The 26487-nt window shown below is 38.5% G+C and overlaps 1 long non-coding RNA gene across 1 annotated transcript in view; it reads right to left on the bottom strand.

Annotated features, from left to right (window-relative positions):
• Positions 1-21415, bottom strand: part of LOC116560240 — a 45399-nt gene extending 23984 nt beyond the window's left edge. The window contains exons 1-2 of the long non-coding RNA XR_004272870.1: positions 17797-21415; positions 2138-2291 (exon numbers count right to left, since the gene is read on the bottom strand). This is a non-coding gene — a long non-coding RNA (uncharacterized LOC116560240). The remainder of the gene's footprint in view (positions 1-2137; positions 2292-17796) is intronic.
• Between the last annotated feature and the right edge of the window lie 5072 nt (positions 21416-26487).

The following is a 26487-nucleotide window of genomic DNA, read 5'->3' as shown; positions in this document are numbered from 1 at the left end:
CTGCTGATGAAGACATACCCAAGACTGGGTAATTCATACAGGAAAAAGAGTTTAATGGACTCAACAGTTCCACGTGGCTGGAGAAGCCTCACATTCATGATGGAAGGCAAGGAGGAGGAAAGTCACATCTTACATGGATGGCAGCAGACAAAAAATAAAAAAGCTTGTATAGGGAAATTCCATGTTATAAAGCCAACATATCTCATGAGACTTATTGACTATCATGAAAACAGCATAGGAAAAAACTAGCCCCTTTATTAATCACCTCCTCCCAGGTCCCTCCCACAACATGTGGAAATTAAAGATGAGATTTGAGTGGGGACACAGCCAAACCATATCTACTGGTACAGATTTACAGATGTTAGCAGAAGACGCTGGACACCTGAGTCATGGATTAGAGGCTCACAGCAATAGCAGTAGCCAGAACATCTACATTTGTGCTAGGTTCCCTGATGCTCAGTTCCCAAGAGCAATGCAAAGAGGGCCACGTGTCAGCTGCACATGCAATGAATTCTGTAACAGGAAAGAAACTGTGTTTAGGAACCTAAGAATGCCTGCTCATTATTCCAGACACTTCATATGATTCACATGAAGATGCTGGATCTAAGATACTAGGGTTCTTTGCTCCAGAAAAACTTTCTGGAAGGCATGGAAGGAACACCAATGCTGAATTCAATATGACCCATAGAGAGTGGGTCAATGGTTATCTCAATGCTAATCAGTTTGACTTAATAACGGAAGGCCCTTTGCCTAATATATTCTTCTGGGCGAGGTATTTTAGGATTTTTGTATTGTCATGGATATTTTCAAGAATTCAGTAACAGCAGACATTAGATTTCTATCTACCAAGGAAATCTGGGAGCTTAGAGCCCAGACTGAATTTCAAGAAAATAAAACAGGTGAAAATGTATTGCTTGTTAGTTCTGTGATATAGAATGATATCTGTAAGAAACCCATGTGAAAGAAGGGGGAAAAGGCAGGTAGGAAGTATTGTAACTTTATATTACACAAGTATGTAGGGCTGAAATCTAGTTCCTGAGATTATAGATCTATTGGTCAGAAAACTTATTCCAGATGCATAGATAATATTGTAGGACTTCTTATATATTGCATATTCTTGTCAGGATGGTTCAGGCTTACAAATGAGGTTGGTCTGAAAACACTTACCTATCTAACTATAGGAAGACTAAATTAGGGATATAAAGGAAAGAAAGGATTAAGGCAAAGACTAAAAGACTTTTCTCTGTGGCTTTCATACCTACCATGAATTTTAGACTCGGATTATCTGGGAATTGGTTTATAGTTGTTTGTCAATACTTCACAAAAGCTATAATCAGCAAGGGTATGAGTCAACAGAACCCAAGTGACTCTTCAGAAGATGGTGTAATCTGATGGTTTAAAACATTTTGGGGGCAAAGAACATTTAGAATGTGTGTGAAAGCTATGGAACTTCTCTTTGGCAACTCCATTAAATTATATCTGCAATTTAGGGGCTTTCAGGGTCCCATGGACTTTATTCAATAAGACTTTTCCGATTTTGGGTGTTCTAGAAGCATTTTAGAGTGCTTATGAAAATGTAGAATCATATGCTCTACAACCAGAAAGAAGAGTACACTGGATCTAGAATAGGAAACTGAATGTAATCATTTCAGGAATAATTGATCAATTCTGATGTAATTGAGCCATGTACCACACTGGAAGAAAAATATCCTCAATATTCATGCCCCCACACCACCCAAAAAACACAAAACATTCTCTAAATGCTAAATGGCTTTAAGACTACTTATAAAGTAAGTATTCTTCGCAAGCCAAGTTCCCCCCTCCCTATATGTCCTCAGTATCTCCTAGACTGGAATTAGATTCCGAAGTAATCCTAGCTCAAGGTGAAGTTGGTGAGGTTTGGTGACAGAATCAGGTGCACTGAAACCGAGGGATTCTTTACTCATAAATTCCAGATGGAAGCCACAGCATTTCCCCACCGGGCATATTTGAGTTGCAGGGCACATGGGAAGCAGAAATCTGAAACTTCATCCAAACTGTCTACTCCCTTTTTTAGCCTCAACAATACCAGTGTGGTTAGTCTGCTTACATGTGAGTCTAAATGGAAAATAAATCTATTCTTTCATTTCTTGTTTACCTTGGATCTAGAAGCTGGCAGTAGCTCATCAGTTTTCTGCAAAGAATTCCACTTTATTGTGAAGCCAGCTGCATGGCCTTTGCATCCTATAATAACATCTTCATAGACAGCCACAGCAACAATTGTGTAGAGCAGCCCCTGATCCATGATTATCCTGCAATGATTATTTGTGGTTTCGTCAGTCACTTCCTAAAACCGGATCTTTCTGGCATCTTTCCACCCCATGTTGTTCTGTGTGAACTGCAGCTGCATAGCTAGAGCTTACAGCCATCTTCAACACATATCTGTGGTGTTTATAATAGGGAAAATCCTGTGATTTTCTTCATTTATTCAGTGTACCATAATAGGATATGATAGTATGTAATGTGAGGGAGTTGAAATGCCAAAGGGAAAAGTTATCAATAAATAAGAGTTCTAATAAAGATATCCTGTAACTAGATGGCAATGCATAAATGTGTAAGTCTTGCTTTCACTTGTTGTTATTTTAAAACGTTATTCTGGGAAGATTGAAAGTGAGATGTGAAGCAATCAGCTTGGCTGATTAGAAGGGTCCAGAACAAGAGAATCTGGCTATGCAAGATGGTTCTGAGAGATGCCTTCTATTGATTAAGTAAGAGGTTAAAATGAGGCAGGAATGAATGCCTTCCTAGAAATGTCAGGAAACAGGTTTCTGATCCAGAGGAAACATTTTCAGAAGTTGTCTAAGGCAGAGAAGGTAAACTAAGTACCTCTTAGGAAAGATTGATTAAGCATATCAGAAAATTTTTAAGAACCACATTAGCTACAGGAGTCCACAACACTGATAATGCTAACTGTTCTCATTGATTTATTCATTTAGTCAGTCATTTTACAAACACTAATCAGGTACCCACTGTTTGCTAGGCTCCTCAATAAGTACTGTAAATACAGTGGCAAACAAGACAGAAAACATTCCTTCTGTCATAGGCTGTACAATGCAGCATGAAAAAGAAAGAATTAGAGAGGATGTTTAGAATGAGGAGGTATATAGAGAAAATCAGTAACTCATGCATCCATTGAACAAATATGACATTCACAGTAAGGAGACTTAATTTCATTTAGAATTTTGAGGAAAGCGTACTCAAAAGTAAAGTTAAATAATAAGGATAAATATGGATTTCTGAATGGTAGGAATGAAATGGTAGAGAGGTAGGGGCAGGATTTGGAAAGCAAAGGAAGTGAAGGAAGTGTATTCTAGGCACAGTGAATAGTACTGCCTAATAGTTGAGAGAGTTGGGGTTTTCAAGGAGTAAAAGATTCCAATGGTTAAGACATACATTGTATCGAGGGAAACTGAAAAAGAATGAGATTGAAGAAGTCAAAATTGAAATTATAAATTTTTACTTATAATCCACCTAATCAGCTTTTTTATTCAACAAATACCTCACGTAAAAACAAAAAGCTATAAATATAAAGAATAGGAATAGGATGATATATTTTGTTTAAATACCACATTATATAATTATTTACTTCATTTGAGCCTCACCCCAAGCCCTATGGTAAGATAAAATAATCTGTTTGGGACTTCTGACCTAAATATATAAATAAATATATAGTTATTTATTGATAACTATATAATAAATTTGTACTGTTTCAAGCTGCTAAATATGTGGGAATTCTTATGGCACCAATAGGAAAGTCACACAATTTTGTGTGGCAAACATTCATTTATGTTTATTAGTCCATAGTATTCCACTGTATCAATATTTTCGATAATTTATTAATGCTCCTGTTTATAGGCATCTAAGTTGTTTCTTATTGTTCAACTATTACAAATAAACCTGTGGTGATCATTCTTTTACAAGACTTTTGTCATCATATGCTTTCATTTTTTTACTGGAAAAGTACCTAGGGGTAGAATTGCTGGATTATATAGTTGACATATGTTTACTTTTAAAAGAAACTGTTGAACATTTTTTCAAAGTAGTGGAACTATTTTATCCTCCCACCAACAATCTATGAAGTTCCAGTTGCTCTACATCTTTGTCCACATTTGATGTCCTTCTTTTTCATTTTAAATGTTCTGGTGAGTGTGAGTGTTTATATAATCTGGATACAATTCTTTGTGAGATGTATGTATTATGGACATTTTCTCCAAGTTTGCTGTTGCCTGCTCTTTTTCTTAATGGCATTTTTGGATGAGAGAAAGTTTCAATTATGAAGCCTAATTTATCAATTAGGTTACTAGGATCTAATACTCCTTTGTCTAAACCCAAGTTTCACCTAGAAAAGTTTTAAGGTTTTTGGCATTTATATTTAAGTCTATAATCCATTTCGAATTTACTTTTGTGTATGTAGTGAGTTTCATTGCTTCCTTATAGATAACCAGTTATTTTAGCATCATTTGTTGAAAAGAATTTTGTTCCTCATTGTTCTGGTGCATTATCAAAAAAATCAAATGTTACATAACTCTATTTCTGTGTTAACTCTTTCACATTCACCAGTTTTCCAAACTTTATGCCAGTATCACTTATGATTTTTTTGGCTTTGTAGAAATGCTAAAACCAGGTAGTAAATAATTGCTTTTTCAAATACTTTTTGTGAACAATATGCTTGCTTCCATATATCACATTTTGTGTTTTGTATACTTGATGTATTGCGTTTATATTATCATTCAGCGGATGCTTACAATGCTTTGTTTTACTTCTTTGGCCATTGTTTGGACCCACCTTGTTTAATTTCCAAATGCTTGAGGATTTTACACATATATTTCTTTTATTGAATTCCAGCTTAATTTTATTCTGGTTAGAAAACATTCTCTATATGATTTCAAATTTTTTTAATTAAAGAGATTTGTTTTATGGTCCAGTATAAAGTCTATCTTTCTGAATGATCATGTGCACTTGAAAAGAATGTTCATTCTATAGTTGTAAGATTTTTTTTAAGGTTCTATGAATACCAAAAAGATAATTAATGCTGTTATTTGAATCATCACTTCTCTTTAGCCTGAATAAGTGTTATTTCTTGTAGTATAGGTTTTAGCTTTCTTTTATCTAAAATATTTTCATTTTTAAAAATATTCTTAAGCAACATTTTTGTTACATATTAAATTCTGGGTTGGCAGTTTTTGATAGAAGTATTTTAAAGCTGTATTTTATTATCTTTGGCTTCCATAATTTCTGATTAGAAGTTAGCCATTAATTGTTTTGTTGTTCCCCTTCATCTAATTTTTAAGTTTTGTGGTTTTTTTTTCAGCTTTCAGGATTTACTCTTCATCTTTATTAATTTTTGACACAATGTACCAAGGCATGACAAAATATTTTTCTTGTCTCATCCTATCTCTCCTTTCCCTTGGGACTCTGATTGCATGTATGTCAGTCTAACATTATCTAATAGGTCCTTGACATTTTATATGCATGTATATATACTCATTCTCAATGGTATTTGATTTGTGCAATTGCTATTGATGTGTTAGTTTTGTGCAAAAGTAATTGCAGTTTTTGCCATTACTTTTGCACCAACCTAATAGCTAACATTAATGAAGATGACAGTGGAAATGTTTAGTTAACCTATTTAAAAAAGAAATTCTAATATATTTCTCAGTTCTAGAATTTTCCTTTTTTTTTTTTTTTTTCTTTTTGATACAGTCTTGCTCTGGTGCCCAGGCTAGATAGAGTCCAATTATACAACCAGGGCTCACAGCAGCCTCTACTTCCTAGGCTCAAGCGATTCTCCCACGTCAGCCTCCCTAGTAGCTGGGACTATAGACACAGGCTACCATGCCTCGGTATGTTTTTAAATGATTGTTTGTATAGATAGATAGGGTCTCACTATGTTGCCAATATTGGTCTTGAACTCTTGGGCACAAGAAATCCTTTTGTCTTAGCCTCCCAAAGTGTTAAGATTACAAGCATAAGCTACTGCACCCAGCCCTGGTTCTATTCTATTCCATTTATTTATCTGCCAATATTCCCTAAATTTTTCATGTATTGCAACCCTATTTTCTTATATTTCATTAAAAATAATTTTATTAACAACTTGGGAAAGCTTTCCTGCTCACTCCAACAATTTTGTAATTTTAGAATTGGTCCCAGTTGTTTATCTTTTCTCTTGAGACTAAGTCACAGTTGCAAATGTAAGGTAATTTTGAATTATACCTCACCTTTATTAAGTTGCTGAAACTTTGAATTTTTTTTTATTTTTATTATTTTTTTTTTTTACAGTTAGTGTTGATTTTTTATTGTAGCAAGCACTTAAGCTGGTTGGAACTGCAGTTTTTCAGATGATATTTTCTTTTTCTTTTTCCTTTTTTTTTTTGAGACAGAGTCTCACTCTGCTGCCCAGGCTGGAGAGCAGTGACACAATCTCAGCTCACTGCAACCTTCACCTCCTGGGTTCAAGTGATTCTCATGCCACAGCTTCATGAGTGGCTGGGATTACAGATGTGCCAACTTTTGTATTTTTAGTAGTGACATGGTTTCACCAAGTAGGCCAGACTGGTCTTGAACTCCTGACCTCCAGTGATCTGCCTTCCTTGACCTCCCAAATTGCTGGGATTACAGGCATGGGCCACTGCACCTAGCCCAAATAATATTTTCAATCTTAATTCAAATATCTGTCTTTATCTGAGCTTCTTTTTATTTATTTTTATTTATTTATTTATTTATTTTTTGTAGAGATGGAGTTTTACCATGTATCTGAGGCTGGTCTTGAACTCCTGGGCTCAAACAATCCGCCTGCCTCTGCCTCCCAAAGTGCTGGGATTGAGGGTGTGAGCCACCACACCTGGACTTATCTGACCTTCTTAGTATGTGCTTCATGCATGCGTCATTCAGAGGTAAGCCAAAGATTGTCAAGCAGAATTTGGAAATCTCCTCTCTATTCTTTCCTTCAAGGGAGTCTATGCCCCACTCTCACTTCAGTAGCCAGTTTTTCAGCCCTGGTCCTCTGGTGGCCCAAGCAAGAAAACCTGTAATTATTTTTCATTGTTACCTCCAACACCTACACCATTTTGACTGTGCCTGCCTGCATGCTAAGGGTAGTAACAACTACCCTCCTCTAAGTACGGACACCCTACCAGGAGCTATTTCTGTTCACTTCAGTGCTTTCGGACAGCTGCTTGTTTGTATTAATGTATATCTTCTTTTGTAAAATGTCTATTCGTATCTTTTGGCCATTTTTAAATCAGATTATGTCAGATGGATAGTTTGAAAACATTTTCTCCCATTCTGTGTGTATTGTCTTCATTTTATTGTTTCCTTTTCTTCACAGAAACTTTTTAACTTAATGTCCATTTTTGTTTTGGTTGCTTATTCTTGTAGGGTATTACTCAAGAAATTTTTTCCCAGACCAATGTTTTGGAAAGTTTCCCCTGTGTTTCCTTCTAGTAGTTCCATAGTTTTAGGTCTTAGATTTAAGTCTTTAGTCCATTTTGATTTGATTTTATATAAGGCAAGAGATAGGGGTCTAGTTTTATTCTTCTGCATATGAATATCAGTTTTCTTAGTACCATTTATTGAAGAGAGTGTCCTTTTCCCCAAAGTCTATTCTTGGCAACTTCATCAAAAATGAGTTTACTATAGATGTATAGATTTGTTTCTGGGTTCCCCAATCTGTTCCATTGGTCTATGTGTGTCTGTTTTTATGACAATATCATGCTGCTTTCGTTACTATAGCTCTATAGTATAATTTGAAGTCAGATAATGTGATTCCTCGAGTTTTATTATTTTTGCTCAGGATACCTTAGGCTGTTCTGGGTCTTTTGTGGTTCCATATATATTTTAGGATTTTTTTTTTCTACTTCTGTGTCACTGACATTTTGATAGGGATGGCATTAAATCTGTAGATTGCATTGAGTAGTATGGACATTTTAACAATATTCTTTCAATCCATGAACATGACATATCTTACCATTTTTGTGTGTATGTCCTCTTTAATTTCTTAAATTAATGTTTTATACTTTTCACTGTAGAGATCTTTCACTTCTTTGGCTAATACCTAGATATTTAATTTTATTTGTGGCTATTGTAGATGGGATTCCTTTTTTTTTTCAGATTGTTCACTATTTACATATAGAAATGCTACTGATTTTTGTATGTTAATCTTATATTCTGCAACTTTACTGAATTTGTTTATTCATTCCCATAGTTTTTTGGTGGAGTCTTTAGGTTTTTCCATATATAAGATTATATCCTCTGCAGACAAGGATAATCTGATTTTTTCCTTTCAATTTGAATGCCCTTTGTTTCTTTTACTTGTATGATTGCTCTTGCTAGAACTTCTAGTACTATGTTAAATAATAATGGTGAAAATGGGCATTCTTGTCATGTTCTGGATCTTAAGAGAGAGGGCTTTCATTTTTTTTTTCTCCTTTTAGTATGATATTAGCTGTGGGTCTGTCAGATATGTCTTTTATTATGTTGAGGTATGTTCCTTCTATACCTGGTCTTTTGAGGGTTTTTATCATAAAGGGATGTTGAATTTTATCAAATGAATTTTCAGTATTAACTGAATTGATTATATTATTTTTATCCTTCATTCTGTTGATATGATCACAGTGATTGATGTGCACATGTTCCACCATTTTTGCATCCCTGAGATAAATCTCACTTAGTCATCATGAGTGATCTTTATAATGTGGTATTGAATTCAGTTTTCCTGTATATTGTTGAGGATTTTTGCATCAGTGTTCACCAGGGATATTGGCCTAAAGTTTTCTTTTTTGATACGCCTTTGCCTGGTTTTGGTATCGGGAAAATACTGGCCTCATGCAATGCTTGGAAGTATTCCCTCCTGCTCTATTTTTTTCAGAATAGTTTGAGTAGGATTGGTATTAGTTCTTCTTGAAATTTGGTAGAATTCAGCAGTGAAATGCTCAGGTCCTGGGCTTTCCTTTGCTGGGACACATTTTACTATGGCTTTAATTTCACTACTTGTTCAGGTTTTGGATTTCTTAATGGCTCTATCTTAGTAGGCTCCATGTGTCTAAAAATTTATCAATTTCTTCTAGGTTTTCCAATTTATTGGCACATAGTTATGCATAGCAACACCTAATAATCCTTTGAATTTTTGCAATATGGGTAGTAATGTCTCCTTTTTTGTCTGTGATTTTATTTATTTGGGTCTTCTCTCTTTTTTTCTTAGTTATGCTAAAGGTTTTTCAATTTTATTTATCTTTTCATTTTATTAATCTTTTTTTATTGTTTTCTTCATTACAATTTCATTTGTTTATGTTCTGATTTTTAATATTTCTTTTCTTTTATTAATTTTGGATTTGGTTTGAAGCTTTTCTTCTTTTAGATGTAAGCACTTACAGCTATAAACTTTCCTCTTAGTACTGCTTCCACCGTGTAACATAGATTTTGGTATGTTATGTTTCCATTATCATTTGTAGCCATCACCACTGAGACTGTGCTGAGTCAGATCTGAAGCCAGCACAGCACTGGGTCTCACCCAGGGCCTACTGTAACCACAACCTGGCTACTGCCTACAATCACTAAAGAGTTTAGGACTCGGGTGAGGGATCCAAGATGGCCAATTAGACACAACTCCAGCACACAACAGCCAGCAAGAGAGATGCAGAAATCCAGATATCTCCTAGCTCCAACCAAGGTACCAGGTGCATTTCAACGGGTCTGGTCTGGGTGAGCAAAGCCCACTCAGGGCAGACTGAGGCGGGGAGGGGTGCTGTTTCACTCAGAAAGTGCATCTGACTGGCGAGTCAGAGGCTCCCCTCTGGCGCTCTAGTCCAGATACAGCAATTCCCCCAAAGCTTCAGCAATACACAAAACAGAGGGTCTTTGCCAGACAAGTGTTGAGAATTACAAGTGCAGAGTTGAATAAGAGACTGTGGACTGAACTCTATCGCCTGGAGAAAGAGGGAGCTATAAGCGGGAGCAGCTCAGCGGGCCCCTACCCCATAACAGGAGAGAGAGGAAGCAAAAAGGGGGAGATGGCCGGGTGTGGCTGGTTGGGTCCCTACTCTGCCCCACAAACCCCAGAAAGCTGAAGCTCTGACTCTAGTGGGTTGCGTACCCAGTGCCACAGTCTGAGATGAACCCTGCATGATCCAGTCCAGTGGAGGAAGGCCACAACCCCCCTCTAGAGGTAAGGGACTGGGCTACATGTTTTAACAAAAAACACAAAAGCCTACATAACAACAGGGCTGTGTTCTTGACAACCCAGCAGTGCCAATAAGTCAGCGGAAGAGGTGGGCCTAATCTCCCAGTATAAACAGACACAGGAAGCTTCCCTAGTAACCTGAAGGTGTCCCTAGGAAGCCAGTAGCGCCTCCACAGGCAGACAAGTGACCTCATCAAGCAGCTCTCTGACAACACAGCCAGGTAAATCCACAAAGATCGGAAAAAAACAGCTCAAAAAAGATGAAACCATCAAAGACCAGAACACCTCTTCTCCTTCAAGGGATCACAACTTGACCGAGGAATGGGACGAATTGACAGAAACAGGCTTCAGAGGGTGGATAATAACAAACTTTTCTGAGGTAAAGGAACACATTCTAACTCAATGCAAAGATACCAAAAACCTTGAAGAAAGGTTAGATGAAATACCACCTAGAATAACTAGCTTAGAGAAGAACATAAACGACTTGATGGAGTTGAAAAACACAGCACGAGAACTACATGAAGCAAACACAAGTTTTAATAGCTGAATTGATCAAGCAGAAGAAAGGATATCAGAGATTGAAGACCAACACAATGAAATAAAAAGAGAAGGCAAGACAAGAGAAAAAAAGAGTGCAAAGAAATAAACAAAGCCTCCAAGAAATATGGGATTCTGTGGAAAGACCTAACGTACACTTGATCGGTGTACCTGAATATGATGGGGACAATGAATCCAAGCTGGAAAATGCACTCCAGGATATTATCCAGGAGAACTTCCCAAGCCTAGCAAGGCAGTTCAAATTTCAAATTCAAGAAATACAGATAACTCCACAAAGATATTCCTGAAGAAGAGCAACCCCAAGGCACATAATCATGAGGTTCACCAGGATGGAAAGGAAAAAATGCTCAGGGAAGCCCATCAGACTCACAGCAGATCTCTCAGCAGAAACCCTGCAGGCCAGAAGAGAGTGTGGGCCGATATTCCACATCCTTAAAGAAAAGAACTTTCAACTCTGAATCTCATATCCAGCCAAACTAAGCTTCGTAAGTGAAGAAGAAATAAAATCCTTTATAGACAAGCAACTGAGAGATTTTGTTACCACCAGACCTACCCTACAAGAGCTCCTGAAAGAAACTCTAAGCATGGAAAGGAACAAGTACCAGACATTGCAAAAGCAAACCAGTTGGCAAAGACCAAAAATGCAATGAAGAAAATGAGTCAACTAATGGGAAAGAAAACCAGCCAGTAACAAAATGGCAGGATCAAATTCACACTTACTTAACGATATTAACATTGAATGTAAATGGCCTAAATGGCCACAATCCAAAGACACAAACTGGCAAACTGGATAAAAAGTCAGAACCCATCGGTGTGCTGTATCCAGGACACCCATCTCACATACAAAGACACACACAGACTCAAAATAAAGGGATGGAAGAAGATTTACCAAGCAAATGGAGAACAAAAAACAGCAGGGGTTGCAGTGCTAGTCTCTGATAAAATGGACTTCAAACAAAGATCAAAAGCAATAAAGAAGCACAATGCATAATGGTAAAAGGATCAATCCAACAGGAAGAGCTAACTATCCTAAATACATACACCCCCAACACAGGAGCACCCAGATACATAAAGCAAGCTCTTAATCACCTAAAATGAGATTTAGACTCCCACACAATAATAGTGGGAGACTTTGACACTCCACTGTCAACATTAGACAGATCAATGGGACAGAAAATTAACAAGTATATCCAGGACTTGAATGCAGAGGTGGACCAAGCAGACCTAATAGACATATACAGAACACTCCACCCCAAATCTACAGAATATACATTTTTCTCAGCACCACATTGCACTTACTCTAAAATTGACCCCATCATTTGGAAGCAAATCACTCCTCAGCAAATGCAAAAGAACAGAAATCATAAACAGTCTATCAGACCACAGCACAATCAGACTAGAACTCAGGATCAAGAAACACACTCAAACCCGCACAACCACTTGGAAACTGAACAACTTGCTTCTGAGTGTCGACTGGATAAACAATGAAAGGAAGGCAGAAATAATAAAGATGTTCTTTGAAACCAACCAGAATGAAGACACAACTTACCAGAATCTCTGGGACACTTTTAAAGCAGTGTTGAAAGGCAAATTTATAGCAATAAATGCCCACCAGAGAAGAGACGAAAGATCTAAAATCAGTACCCTATCATCAAAATTGAGCAGCAAGATCAAAAAAACTAAGATCAGAACAGAACCGAAGGAGATAGAGACACAGACAAAAAAAAACCCTTCAAAAAAAAAAATCAATAAATCCAGGAGCTGGTTGTTTTTTTAAAAGATCAACAAAATAGACCACTAGCCAGATTAATAAAGAATCAAATAGATGCAGTAAAAAATGATAAAGGGGTTATCACTACCAATTCCACAGAAATACAAACTACCATCAGAGATTAGTACAAACAACTCTACTCACATAAACCAGTAAACCAGGAAGAAATGGATAAATTCCTAGACACTTGTACTCTACCAAGACTAAACCAGGAGGAATTTGAAACCCTAAATAGACCAATAACAAGGGCTGAAGTAGAGGCAGCAATCAATAGCCTACCAACCAAAAAAAGTCCACACCCACACAGGTTCACAGCCAAATTCTACCAGACGTACAAAGAGGAGCTGGTTCCATTCCTTCTGACACTGTATCAAACAATACAAAGGAGGGAATCCTCCCTAACTCATTTTACGATACCAACATCATCCTGATACCAAAACCAGGCAGAGACTCAACTAAAAAAACTTCAAGCCAATTAACGCAAAAATCCTCAATAAAATACTGGCAAACAGATTGCAACAGCACATCAAGAAGCTTATCACGACCAAGTAGGCTTCATTCCGGGGATGCAAGGCTGGTTCAACATACACAAATCCATAAATGTAATCCATCACAGAAACAGAACTAAAGACAAAAACCACATGATTATCTCAATAGATGCAGAGAAGGCCTTCAACAAAATTCAACAGCTCTTCATGGTAAAAACTCTCAATAAACTAGGTATTGACGGAACATATCTCAAAATAATAAAAGCTATTTATGACAAACCAACAGCCAATATCATACTGAACGGGCAAAAGCTGTAAGAATTCCCTTTGAAATCAGTCACTAGACAAGGATGCCCTCCCTCACCAGTCCTATTCAACATAGTATTGGAAGTTCTAGCCAGAGCAATCAGGCAAGAAAAAGAAATAAAGCGTATTCAATTAGGAAAGGAGGAAGTCAAACTGTCTCTATTTGCAGATGACATGATTGTATATCTAGAAGACCCCATCGTCTCAGCCCCAAATCTTCTCAAACTGATAAACAACTTCAGCAAAGTCTCAGGATACAAAATCAATGTGCAGAAATCACAAGCATTCCTATATACCAATAACAGACAGAGAGTCAAATCAAAAGCAAACTCCCATTCACAATTGCTACAAAGAGAATAAAATACCTAGGAATACAACTAACAAAGGATGTAAAGGACCTCTTCAAGGAGAACTACAAATCACTGCTCAGTGAAATGAGAGGACACAAATAGATGGAGCAACATTCCATGCTCATTGTTAGAAAGAATCAATATCATGAAAATGGCCATACTGCCCAAAGTAATCTACAGATTCAATGATATCCCCATCAAGCTACCAATGACCTTCTTCACAGGACCAGAAAAAAAACACTTTAAACTTCATATGGAATCACAAAAGACCCTGCATAGCCAAGACAATCCTAAGCAAAAAGAACAAATCTGGAGGCATCACACTGCTGGACTTCAAACTATACTAGAAGCCTACAGCAATCAAAACAGCATGGTACTGGTACCAAAACAGAGACATACACCGATGGAACAGAACAGAGACCCCAAAAGAAACACCACACATCTACAACCATCTGATCTTTGACAAATCTAGCAAAAACAAGCAATGGGGAAAGGACTCCATGTTTAATAAATGGTGTTGGGAAAACTGGCTAGCAATGTGCAGAAAGCAGAAACTGGAGCCCTAACTGTTAACTTACACTAAAATTAACTCCAGATGAATCAAAGATTTAAACATAAAACCAAACACCATAAAAACACTAGAAGAAATGTAGGCAAAACCATCCAGGACAAAGGCATAGGCAAGGACTTCATGACTAAAACACCTAAAGCAATGGCAGTAAAAGCCAAAATAGACAAATGGGATCTAATTAAACTCCAGAACTTCTGTACAGCAAAGGAAACCATCATTAGAGTGAATCGGCAACCAACAGAATGGGAAAAAATTTTTGCAATCTACCCATCTGACAAAGGGCTAATATCCAGAATCTACAAGGAACTAAAACAGACATATAAGAAAAAAACATAACCCCATTCAAAAGTGGGCAAAGGATATGAACAGACACTTTTCAAAAGAATACATATATGAGGCCAACAAACATGTGAAAAAATGCTCATCATCACTGGTCATTAGAGAAATGCAAATCAAAACCACACAGAAATATCATCTCCTGCCAGTTAGAATGACGATCACTAAAAAATCTGGAGACAACAGATGCTGGAGAGGATGTAGACAAATAGGAACACTTTTACACTGTTGGTGGGAGTGTAAATTAGTTCAACCATTGTGGAAGACAGTATGGAGATTTCTCAAGGATCTAGAAACAGAAATTCCATTTCACCCAGCAATCCCATTACTAGGTATATACCCAAAGAACTATAAATCGTTCTACTATAAAGACACATGCACACATATGTTCATTGCAGCCCTGTGTACAATAGCAAAGACCTGGAACCAACCCAAATGTCCATCAGTGATAGACTAGACAAAGAAAATGTGGTATATATACATCATGGAATATTATGCAGCCATAAAAAATGATGAGTTGGTGTCCTTTGTAGGGATTTGGATGAATCTGGAAACCATCATTCTCAGCAAACTGATACAAGAACAGAAAGCCAAACACCGTATGTTCTCACTCATAGGTGGGTGTTGAACAATGAGAACACATGGACTCAGGGAGAAGAACATCACACACTGGGGGCAGTTGAGGGGTAGGGGAGAGACAGTGGGGGATGGGGAGATAACAAGGGAAGAAATGTCAGATATAGTATGCACCTAAAGTAACATAAATAAATTTTTAAAAAAGAACTTAGCACTCTACGATCAGCTGGTGGAAAAACCAGAAAGGTTTGTGCCTTTCCTTCAGGGCATTGAGTTCCTTCAGACTCTGGGCAGGTCTAGAGATACTGTCTGGGAGCCAGGTATTGGAGTGAAAAAACATAGACATTTACCTTGTATGTTGTATTCTACTGCAGCTAAGCTGGCCCTCAAACCTCAGACCAAAATCATTCTCACTCTTCTCTCCTCTTTTTACAGGCAGTGGAGCCTCTCCCGATGGCCGCCACCACCACCGGCCCACAGGGATTTCTGCCAGGCCACCATCAATGCTTACTGAAAGCCCAAGGGCTCTTCAGTCAGCTCAGCGAATTCTCCCAGACCTGGGACTCACCCTTCAGGGCCATGCAATCCCTTGTGGCCCAGGGCCGGTCTATAAATGCTGTCCAAGAGCCTAAGCCTGGGACTTAGTGACCACAGGAACCTCCTTGGTGCTCTACCCATTGTAGCTGATCTGGTACCTAAAGTGCAAGACAAAGTTCCCCTTTTCCCCACTCTGTTTTTTCAAGCAGAAGGAATCTTTCACTGAGGCCACTATAGCTGGAAATGTGCTGGGTCTCACCTGATGCCAGCACATCTCTGAGTCTCACCCAAAGCCCACAGTGTACTACCTAGGTATTGCTATTGGTTATTTAGGGCCCAAAGGCTAGCTCTTTAGTCAGCATGTGACTAATCCTGCCAAAACCATCCTTCCCTTCAAGGCACCAATTTCCCTTCTGGACCCGGGTATGTCTAGAAACATCATTTGGGAGCTAGGGCCTGGAATGGGGTCTCAAGAATCTGCCTGGTGCCCCATCGTCTTGTGGCTGGGCTGGTATCCAAGATTCAAGAGAAAGTTCTCTTTACTCTTTGCTCTCTTCTCCTCAAGCAGAAGGAAGGAATCACTTTTGTTGCTATGAGCTATTCTGGCTGGGGTTCAGGGAGGGATGGTCCCAGCACTCCTTTGGCTGCCTTAGCTGGTGTCTCACTAGGTCCCATGCCAGCCTTGTCCGCTGGCTTTAAGCTCAGGCCAGCACTAGTAGTTGCCTAAGAAGTGCAGTTTTTGTGTCCTACACTGCCTTTGAAGTTTACCTGGAACCCCAGAGCACTTTAGTCCATGGTGGTGAGGCTTGCTAACAGAAGTTCCAACCACTAGGATGAGTGATTTCCTTCAGGCTAGGGCTGGTCCAAATGCTCCCTCCATGGTTGGGCACTGGCTGGGCCTAGCACAGCTTTGCCCTCTCTGCGACTGGGCGGCATTGAGTTCAATGCTAAGTCCTCCAGTTGGTATGCTCTCCCTCCCTCAAGTGCACAGATTCTCTTTTTCCCCCTGTCACTGCTGCCATGGGTATAGGGAAGGGGTGGCATCAGCAATTCAAGACTGTTCTCTCCTACCCTCTTCACAGGTGCCAGCATGTATATTAGCTTGCCTAAGTTAAATTTTAACTAACAGAGGGTTCCCAGCAGTAGTGTGCTGGGAAATATTTATCAAATGGCTCCATGTAGGAGAGAAATCAGATTAGTAGTGCTTCACAATTGCTGTGATGTAAATACTCCCACCATGGCGAATTTCTAACTACCAACATGATATCACTGGATATGTAAGTAAGATGAGATGTGAACAATCAGCATGGATGAGCTGAACAGACTTTGGCATGCCACTGTTTACAACACAGCTTATGCTCAGAAGTCTATTTTCCAAATTAATATAGACCACAGATGGACAAACTTTTTCTGAGAAGGTCCAGATAGTATTTTAGGTTTTGCATACCACATAATTTCTCTCTCAACTGTTCAACTCTGTCATTGTAGTGCAAAATCAGTCATAAGCAAACACGTTCGTGAATGGGTGTAGATGTGCTCCAATAAAACATTATTTGCAAAGACAGATGGCAGGCCAAATTTGGCCCATGAGCCATAATCTGCTCACCTTCTATAGACCACAAATGACTGTAGACCCAGAAGTAAATTCAAAGCAAGACAATATTTCTTTAGAGATTCAGAAGACTCTTTAAGCTATTGTTATTCTTCAGATGTATGGCTATGAACATTTGTTATTACTGCAGCATCAGTGTGTAGAAATGTGGGTTAAAGGGGGCCTAAGCCAGTAGAATGCAGGCTAATGAAGTGTTTACTCAACTCTATTGTTTAGTAAATGCAGGTATGTTTCTATCAGATCTATTAATTCTATCACATTAGAAAATGTGAGCAGATTGTAGAAAATATAAAAGACGGTAAATTCTCTAGGGGTCTGGCTCATACTGAACCTATCTGCAAACTTATTTACATGATATATGAATTATTTATCATAACACATATCGTTCTTAGTGAGTATGGGTATACATGTCTATCTTTTGCTAAAAGTTTTCTTAACCAAGATGCAGACTTCAGCACTGACTGATATGCTTTACCGGGGGCTGTCTTAATAACCAATTTTTACAGATTACAGTGCTTTGGGTCAGTGGGGTATGGAACTGTAAATCCTTTGGGAAATATGGTCCCAGCAAAGCAGCTCTGAAAAAGCAGGCACATAGGCAATTGCTACAGTAGGGTTCTATTCACTTTCAACTCATCTTTCTTTCCCGAAGAATCAATTATTTCCCAGTTTAGTTCTAGCACTCATAGGTGGAGACAAAAAGTTTGAGTTCCATAGTGTTTTTCACCTCACTTTGATAGCATTCTTATTTTCTAGGAACTTGGTAAAAGACACAGGGACCAAGATATAAAAGCTCTAATGTGCTTAATGACTGTTAAAAAGCACTTAACATTCCACTCTCACTATGTCAGTATTGAATGAGCAACTGAGTCATTAATTCCATGAAGGCTCCCTGTCCCTTTATTCCGTACAATGTGGCTTGGTAACAGTGAAGCCAGACAGGTCAACAAGGAGGTTCAGCCCTTGCCCCTTCTTCAGTACACACAGCTGAGCCTTAACTAATCCCCAAGAACCTTTCTGGTAGCAAATTCTTCTATGAATCATGATAGGACTTGATATTCCTATAACACCCCTTTATTAGGGAACTTGCATGTTACTGACATTTATCTCCTTAATCTCTCGGGTCCTTGAGGGCAACCTGTATGGAGCCAATCCCCTTCAAATGTGGGAAAGCTGAGGCTCCAGGGAGGGAAAAAAAGACTTGTCAAGACCTGTTATGTCATTTATTAGGAAAAAGTAGATTCCGGTTGTTATTAAGAGTGATAGTCATAGCCACAGCTAGAAACATTTTCTCTGCAATGTTTCCTTGTATCTTCAAAGGCATTTAACCTCATGAGCCAAAACCCTGATAGTCTCATTACATTGTTAGCAATTCCCTTAGGGGACTTCTTTTTTATTTGTGCCTTGACCTGCAGGCGCAAGAATGGGTGATCATAAATTCTGTGAAAAAAGCTTATCCAGTAGAGGGAGAGTCCTCTCTTCCTCTTCTGGAGATAGAACAGAGCTAGGTCATGAAGAGGTCTCAGAGTGCCTTAGGCACTTCCCTAGGTAGAGAGTAAAAGTGTCCGAGAATTTAACATGTGGCTTTTTGGAAATTTCTCAGAGCTGGGTTTGGAAAGGATAGCACAGTTTGACTGGTAAAAAAAATTTTCAGGACATCAGAGCTGAATACAGGTGCGTCTCACTTTATGTAATGGAACATGGCTGTTCAAAACTGCATGCAAATCAGTTTGATGATGGTAAAATTATAGGCTAGCCATCCCGTAGCATTAACAGCTTCAAGAACAGTTGACTTAAGCGGTTTAAGTTTTTAGCCTCTACTTTCATCAGGCCAGCTTTACTTTTAAAATGTTAAGTGTTTGAACTCAGTATAAAAGTTTGTTGGAATAAAGACTATTTTTGGCTAGGAGACCATTGATTTAATATACCCTTTCCTATGAAAATATTAAAAAACAAAAAACAAAAAACCAAAAAACTGAAGAAGGGAAATGGGAAATGACTTTCTCAAAGACCACCAATAGTTACCAATATTCTGTTGTACTGGGAGCTTCTTCTATCACAGCATTCTTGGGGTTGGGGGGGGTTCACCTCCATTTCTAATGTGTTTCATAAAGCCATAAACCCAAAGCTGAAAGGGAGCTCAAGAGATGATGATCTTCTTACAAAGAGCCAATTTACTCTAAGTTCACTGTAAAGATTAGAGCCTTGAAACCTAACTATTCTGTGCACAGTCACATAATTAGCAGCAAAGAAGGTGTCAGAGGCTCAAGTTCAGCATTCTAGTAGAAGCTCTGTTCCCTACTCCCGCCTGAGTCCATCTTGTTGGACTCTTCATTGGTCAGTGGCACCTGACTCTATAGTTTACAGTTTATCCGGCCTCTTATTCAGCGGCAAAGCTTTGGAAACCTAATACTTTACTTAAGCCTTTTGCTTTAAGCAAGTTATGTGTTCCATTGCCAAGAAAGAGCCCCGAGAAAACTCTTCTTTTCTCACTGTGTCTCACATGCAGGTAGACTCAGATACAAATTTTTGATTTAAATTAATTGTAGACATGTGTGAAAGATGTATTTGATCTCTTGAGAACCCTTTATTATTAAATAAGGCAACATAGTACCAGCCCTTTGGAAAAGCCAACTTTAAGAATGATTATAAAAACAGTTTTTTCATTGCACTATACTTGACCCATATCGGACTTCCATTTGTGTTTTGTAAACATGTCTTCATCATTGTAACAAGCTGACTGCTCTCTGCCTACTTTTTAAATAAACCCATATGATCATTTTAATTGACTGGCTCTTCGCTATCCTGTTGCCTTAAGTACAATGACACTGATGTATTCACATCAGGAAGTGATGGAGTGGACACTTAATTTCTTCAATGAGGGTGATTGTTTATATGGGCATATTAACAATATAGCTATGGATTCTGTCAATAGAAGATGCATTTGATAAAGGAGACAAATATTCAGGCATTTTCCCCCAGCCTATCCAAGGCATTTTTTTTCTGGTGCTAGGGAATGAGAGATGATAACCCCTGCCTATGGTGCACTTGGCCCTGCTACTTGAAAATATTCCTGTGGCCAGGTGCAGTGCCCTGCCTTGGCAGCAGCAATGACACCAGCACTAAGATGAAAAGCACATGTGGTTTATGGTGTTTAGAAATATCCTTTGTTTTTGTCGTTCTTCACACTGCTCTATACAAAATCAGAGTGAACTCCTATTTCTTCAGCCTCATTCTGTCTACCCAATACTCATTACTGAAACTCCAACCAAACTGGCTTTCCGACTCCTCACCCACTCCTCCTAGCATGTCCTGCCTCAGGGATCATCACTGGAGGTGGTTCCATCTAGAATCTTCTATTACCAGATCTTCCTCTGGCTGGCTTTTTCTCATTCAGGACTCTCTCTGCAAATGAAATCTCCTCCAAAAGGCCTTCCCTGACCCTCCTATCTAAAATAGTTACTTTTCATGGGATTTTCTTTTCTTTTCTTCATAGCATCTAACACTAACCTATTTTATCTACATGTTTGTTTATCTGTCAGTTTGTTTCTTCTTCCAGATTGCAACTTGCAGGAGAACTGAAGCACCAGAATTTGAAACACTACCTACTACATTCAATAAAGACATGTTTCTTATGTAAATAACTTAACTGATCACCTTTAATCCTTTTTAAAATGTCTAGGGGATAGAAAGTCATGTGGCCAGAACAAAGTCAAATAGGTCAATAGTGACTAAGTGGATGGGTCCATATTTATACCCTTATGACTAATCAAGATTATGTCCAATAAACCATATTGCTTCTTGCACAAAAAAATAGTGGATAATACTAGTCACTTTTTAATATTTTTATTCCATTTAATATTGGACTATAATGGACCCCTTTGGTGCCTCAATTTTTTTTTTACCTAATTAGGATAATAAAAGTAACTACTTAATAGGATTATGGTTAGGATTAATTGCACTTATATAGACACATAAAGCACTAAGAATAGTGTCTGAGATATAATAAGCTATATTATTCCTGTGGAGTTCCTTTAAAGATGAAAATTTCCGTTTGGTAATTTACCTCCCAATCTTTTTTTTTTTTTTTCTTTTTGAGACAGAGACTCTCTCTGTCACCCAGGCTGGAGTGCAGTGGTGTGATCTTGGCTCACTACAACCTCTACCTCCTGGGTTCAAGCGATTCTTCTGCCTCAGCTTCCCAAGTAGCTGGGACTACAGGTGTCCATCACTACGCCCAGCTAATTTTTGTATTTTTTAGTAGAGACACAGTTTCACCATATTGGCCATGCTGGTCTCAAACTCCTCACCTTGTGATACACCTGCCTCAGCCTCCCAAAGTGCTGGGATTATAGGCATGAGCCACCACACCTGGCCCCAATCATCTTTTCTCCAGGTTAAATATCCTCAGATCTTTAACACTATAATGTGGTTTCTATACCTCCTGCCACTTTTTTTTTTTAAATTTCCAACTTTTAAGTTTAGGGGTACATGTGCAGGATGTGCGTGTTTGTTACATAAATGTGTGCCATGGTGGTTAGATGCACAGATCACCTACTGCACAAACTGTGTTACAGTTGTTAGTGCTCCTTTAAAAACAGGAGACTATAAAAATATTCATTGCAATACTATTAAAATAGCGAAGAATTGGAAACAATTTGAATTAGCAATAAAACAGTTATATGAACTACCATACATCCATATGATGAAATGATATTGGCAGGAAAAAGAATGAAAAATCTATTTTCAATTAGCATATGTATGTTATGTATGAATTTAGTTATATAAGTATTGACTGATGGTTTTCAGTATTATTTTAGAGGTTAATATCTGATTTATTTTCATGCTCAAATTTTTCCAAATTTGGCTACTTAGACTTTCTTTCATACTGACTTGAGTCCTTTTCACTTTTCCTCAATCATTGTTTGATCACAATCTTGCTTTTTCACACAAGATATTCAATTCTCACCTAATTCTTTCCCTTACCCAGTCCTTAAGTTAGTCATTCACACTCCTCGCACACATAAAAGAAAATCTCTACTTCTTTTAAGCATGGTAATTAGAAACCAAACTCTTAGTGCTAGGTATGCTCATTGCTTTTGGTATGCCACTACAACCAAGCCCTCTTAGGATTGGTGATGTTAGGAAATGTTAGAAAACATATGTAATGGGTTCAATAGCGTATCTACAAAGCTAATATTTACCGTAATTCAGAATGTGCCTTTACTTGGAAAGAGAGCCTTTGCAAATGTAACTAATTAAGATGAGGTCATATTTGATTAGAGTGGGCCCCACATCCAATGACTGACATCTTTATAAGGAAAAATAGAGGAAGATGTGGAGCCACAGAGCCACAGACACTCATTGAGAATGCCATGTGAAGATAGAGACAAAGATATAAGGGATGCAGCTACAAACCAAAGAATACCAGAGTGTCAAGGAGTACTATCTACCAGCAGGGGCTAGGAGAAAGGCAAGGGATCTTTTCCCTCAGGGAAGGAATAAACCCTGCCAATGCTTTAATTTTGGATTTCTGGCCTCCAAACAGTGAGAAAATAAATTTCTGTTGTTTTAAAACCACCAAATATGGGTAATTTGTATATCAGCCCTAGGAAAATAACACAATATGTATCTATATGTATGTCTGTGTATATATTTATAGTCAAAATTGTATCTATATTTATTTATAATATATATGATACCTTATCTATTATTTATCTGTCTATTATCTAGCTACCTATCATCTATTTATCTCTATGCATACTCATTATGCATTTACCTCCAATTATATTCTGGTACTATGGGAGTTAATTCTAGTTTTCTTTCTTCCCATATTTGTAACTTCCTTCTCTTGTAGTGAGAAACCTACCTCCCATTATCTTGATATTTACATATTTGAAGATGAAGATCTCTATGAGCATTAATGGATGCATTGGGGTAACTGGATTGGTTATTTTCTGGGGAGTTCCCTTCTAGTGAAAGAATCCAGGATATCAAAGTAGAGGTAAGTTTATGGTGATTAAAGTTTAAGAACATTTGGTCTCCTTTGGGCCAAGATGGCTGACTAGAAGAAGCAGCAATTGGAAGCTCCCATCAAAAGATCCAAAACAGCATGAGAATTCTGCACTGGCAACCGAGGTATCCAGGTTTTGTCATTAGAGCTAACTAGGCGGCTGGCATGACCCATGGAGAGGAAGGAAGAACAGTGTGGTGTGGCAGCCCACCCAATAGCTACATGTGGCAGGGGATCCCCCGCCCCCAGCCAAGGGAAATGGTGAGTGAGCATGCTAACCAGCCTGGGAAACTACGCCTTTTCTACAGAACTGTGCAATCCATCGGAAGATCCTACTTGTGAGCGCATGCCACCAGGGTCTTGGGTCCCAACCATGTAGCTGCACAGAATCACAACAGTCGCTTTGCTAGAATTGGCCTAAGCCTGCCAAGTTCTCCAGGGCAGGGGCCACTATCGCTACTTCTGCAGCTGCCTGCTAATAGGGCTGAGCTCCTTGGGGGAGGGGCTGCAGCCAACAATGTGGCTGCAGAGTCTCCCTGCAGGAACTGCAATTCCAGCCAGGGGCTCAGGGACAGAACTCTGAGCCCCCTGGGCCTAAGCCCCTAGAAGGGAGGGGTGGCTGTAGTCCCCATGGAACAGTAGACTTGGTCATTCCTCTGAGGAATCCAGGCAGCCCAGACGAGTGAGTTTCACCCCACTGCAGCACACCCTCTACACCAAGAGACAGCAAAGTGTTTAACAGGTCCTACTTTTCATGCCATCCAACTGGGTGAGACATCCCCCCCACCTCCACTGCAACAGGGGTTATGAGACATGCTATACAGGAACACTCCTACTGGCATCAGCTTAGTGCCCCTCAAGGTCAGAGATCCCAGAGGAAGGAGCAAGCACCCATCTTTGCTGTCCTCCAGCCTCTTTGAGTGACATCTCCAGGCATGGGAGCAAACCAGATGAACAGGCCCTGAAGTGAACCCCCAGCAACCTGTAGCAGCCCTAGATAACAGCGACCTGACAATTGAAAGAAAAACAGAAAGCAACAAACAACATCAACCCCAAAAAGTCCCCACAAAAACCTCATCTAGAGGTCAGCAACCTCAAAGGTTGAAACTGGACAAACGCATGAAGATGAGGAAGAATCAATGAAAAAATGCTGAAAACCCAAAAGGCCAGAGTGCCTCGTCTCCTCCAAATGATCACAACAACTATCCAGAAAGATTGCAGAACTGGACGGAGAATGAGATGGACATTCACATACACAGACCCAATGACAAAAACCACATGATTATCTAAATAGATGCAGAAAAGGCCTTCAATAAAATTCAACATCGCTTCATGTTAAAAACTCTCAATAAACTAGGTATTGATGGAACATATCTCAAAATAATAAGAGCTGTTTATGACAAAACCCACAGCCAGTATCATACTGAATGGGCAAAATCTGGAAGCATTCCCTTTGGAAACCAGTACAAGAAAAGGTTGCCCTCTCTCACTGTTCCTATTCAACATAGGAAGTTCTGGCCAGGGTGATCATGCAAGAAAAAGTGTATTCAAATAGGAAGAGAGAAAAGTCAAATTGTCTCTATTTGCAGATGACATGATTCTATATTTAGAAAACCCCATCTTCTTAGCCCCAAAACTCCTTAAGCTGATAAGCAACTTCAGTAGAGTCTCAGGATACAAAATCAATATGCAAAAATCACGAGCATTCCTATACACCAACAGTAAACAAGCGGAGAGCCAAATTATGAATGAACTCCCATTCACAGTTGCTGCAAAGAGAATAAAATACCTAGGAATATAGCTAACAAGGCATGTAAAGGACCTCTTTAAGGAGAACAACAAACCACTGCTCAAGGAAGTAAGAGTGGACACAAACAAATCGAAAAACATTCTATCCTCATAGATAGGAAGAATCAGTATCATGAAAATGGCCATACTCCCCAAAGTAATTTATAGATTCAGTGCTGTTTCTATCAAACTACCATTGACATTCTTCACAGAATTAGAAGAAACTATTTTAAAAATTATATTGAACGAAAAAAAAAATAATAAAAGGCCTGCATAGCCAAGACAATCCTAAGCAAAAAGAACAAAGATGGAGGCATTACACTACCTGACATCAAACTATACTACAAGACTGCAGTAACCAAAACAGCATGGTACTAGTACCAAAACAGGCTGTAAACCAATGGAACAGAATAGAGACCTCAGAAATAAGATCACACATCTACAGCAATCTGATCTTTGACAAATCAGACAAAAACAAGCAATGGAGAAAGGATTCCCTATTTAATAAATCATGCTAATTAAACTGGCTAGCCATATGCAGAAAACTGAAACTGGGCCCCTTCTCTACACCTTATACAAAAATTAACTCAAGATGAATTAAAGACTTAAATCTAAAACCCCAAACCATAAAAACCCTGGAAGAAAACCTAGAGAATATCATTCAGGCATGGGCAAAGGTTTTATGATGAAATTGCCAAAAGCAATTGCAACAAAAGCTATAACTGACAAATGGGATCTAATTAAACTAAAGAGCTTATGCACAACAAAAGGAACTACCTACAGAATAGGCAAACTACCTACAAACAGGCAACCTACAGAATAGCAGAAAATTTTTGCAAACTAAAACAAAAGGACCTACCTACAGAATAGGCAAACTACCTACAAACAGGCAACCTACAGAATAGCAGAAAATTTTTGCAAACTACCCATCTGACAGAGGTCTAATATCTAGAATTCACAAGGAACTTAAACAAATTTACAAGAAAAAAAACAACCCCATCAAAAAGTGGGCAAGGGATATGAACAGAAACTTCTCAAAAGAAGACATTTATGCGGCCAACAAACATATGAAAAAAAGCTCAACATCACTGATCATTAGAGAAATGCAAATAAAACCACAATGAGGTACCATCTCAAACCAGTCAGAATTGCAATTATTAAAAAATCAAGAAATGTCAGTGGGAATGTATATTAGTTAAACCATTGTGAAAGACAGTGTGGCAATTCCTCAAGGATCTAGAATCAGATATACCATTTGACCCAGCGATCCCATTACTAAGTATATACCCAACAGAATATAAATCATTCTTTTATAAAAATAAATGCACATGTTGTTTATTGCAGTGCTATTCACAATAGCAAAGA

The sequence above is a fragment of the Sapajus apella genome, unplaced genomic scaffold, assembly GCF_009761245.1.
Source record: "Sapajus apella isolate SASKATOON/1434 unplaced genomic scaffold, GSC_monkey_1.0 scaffold25, whole genome shotgun sequence".
In the NCBI taxonomy this organism is placed as follows: domain Eukaryota; kingdom Metazoa; phylum Chordata; class Mammalia; order Primates; family Cebidae; genus Sapajus; species Sapajus apella.
The sequence above is the reverse complement of the archived record's forward strand: the minus strand, read 5'-3'. Positions and strand labels throughout refer to the sequence as shown.